Below are 2109 nucleotides of genomic sequence, written 5' to 3' on the forward strand. Positions count from 1 at the left end.
CGCGCAGGACGTGTAAAATTTCTAATCCTTGAAAATGTTTTTTGAGCTTTCGTATTTTAGCACAGTAAGCGCCCATGTTTTCTTTGGTGCAATCCCAATCCTTGTTGACTTGATTGATGACTACTGTTGAATCGTCGTATACGAGTAAATGCTTGATTCCGAGGGTAATTGCCACTTGTAGCCCGTGGATGAGGGCTTTATATTCTGCTTCATTATTTGTAGCTTGCCATAGTATCTAAAGGACATACTTGAGTTATTTTCCATCTAGAGAAAAGAGGAGAACGCCTACACCGGCTCCACCTAGCTTGAGTGATCCATCAAAGTACATCTTCTATGATCAAGGATGGTATTTGACATAGGTTGTTGAATTTCTATCCACTCGACAACAAAATCGGCCAAGGCTTGAGATTTAATTGCCTTTTGTGGGGTGAAATCAATATTGAGAGCACCAAATTCAACTGCCCACTTAGATATGTGCCCTGTTGCATCTCTGTTGTGTAGGATGTCTCCGAGTGGGAAATCTATCACCACGGTAATCTTGTGGCTTTCAAAATAGTGGTGAAGCTTGCGTGAAGTGATCAGGAGGGCGTAGAGTAGTTTTTGCACATGTGGGTACCGGATTTTTGATTCTGACAGTACTTCGCTGATGTAGTATACGGGGCATTGTACTTTATATACATGCCCTTCTTCTTCTCTTTCTATGACAATCGCAGTGCTGATCATAGTAGAAGTTGTCGCAATGTACAGCATCATGTCTTCGTATTTCTTCGGAGGTGTGAGAACGGGTGAGGAGGTGAGATATGCCTTGAGCTTCTTAAAAGCTTCGTTGGCTTCTTCTATCCACTCAAACTTGTCTATCTTCTTTAGCAATTTAAATAAAGGTAACCCTTTTTTGCCCAGTCTTGATATGAGACGATTGAGGGCTGCCATGCAGCCTGTTAGTTTCTGCACATCTTTGACTCTTCGAGGAGGGCCCATCTCTGTTATGGCTCGAATTTGTTTGGCGCTTGCTTCGATTCCGCGATGACTGACCAAGAATTCGAGTAGTTGTCCTAAAGGAACTCCGAATACACACTTGTTTGGGTTCAATTTCCACCTCCATCTTTTTAGGTTTTCAAAGGTTTGCTTTAAGTCTTCAATTAGTGTATCCAGGTTCTTTGTCTTTACTACTACGTCATCCATGTATGCCTCTACGTTTTCACTAATCTGATCACCGAGGCATGTTTGGATAGCTCTTTGGTAAGTGGCACCAGCATTCTTGCGTCCAAATGACATTGTTTTGTAGCAGTAGTGTCGGGTACCGCGAGAAGGGGTACCCTAAGCAAGACCCAAAAAACAACTGCTTAGACTTCGTAAAGATCGAAACCAGCTAAACGCTGCCGGCCTCGGCCGATTCTCCGACTCGCCCGAGGCTCCAAGGGCCTCGGCCAACTCTCCAACTCGCCCGAGGCCCATCGCCACAGGCCTCGGCCGATTCTCCGATTCGCCCGAGGCCCCCTCACTATTGACCCCGAGCGATTCCCCGCCAAAGGCCTCGGCCGGGCCACCGACCCTCTGTCTCGCGCAAGGCAGGCTCGGCAGCACTCCGCTGCCTCTTCCTCCTCCCGTCCCTCTGACAAAACGTCGTGTCGCATCAACTCAGCCAACTGCTGCCCCTAACGACAATGGCATGCTCGGCACAGTACAGCAGAATGGCCGATGGGACAGGAGGCAGGACTGGGCAGGGGTTACCTGCCACTGTACTAACCACCATGCACATGGTTGACGCCCATGCCTCACTGTGCTGCCAACTCCTGCTCCGAGGACAACGCGGCGTGGGAAGCCACGTCTGGGCTACTATGGCCTCGGAATCAGTACCCAGGACCAATAATTCCCTCCAGGGCCTCGGCGGTTTGCTTCAGGGGCTCGACAGCCTGGGGACCCATGTCCGCCAACGCCCCCCGCGATGGCTTGGCCTCGGCACCTACAGAACCACGGCCCCCTACGACGTCATCACGCGATGACCTGCACGTCCCTCGGACTGGGCAGGGGTTACCCGTCACTGTGCTAACCACCATGCACATGGTTGACACCCATGCCTCACTGCGCTGCCAACTCCTGCTCCGAGGA

This window comes from Miscanthus floridulus, chromosome 8 (genome assembly GCF_019320115.1).
Source record: "Miscanthus floridulus cultivar M001 chromosome 8, ASM1932011v1, whole genome shotgun sequence".
Classification (NCBI taxonomy): domain Eukaryota; kingdom Viridiplantae; phylum Streptophyta; class Magnoliopsida; order Poales; family Poaceae; genus Miscanthus; species Miscanthus floridulus.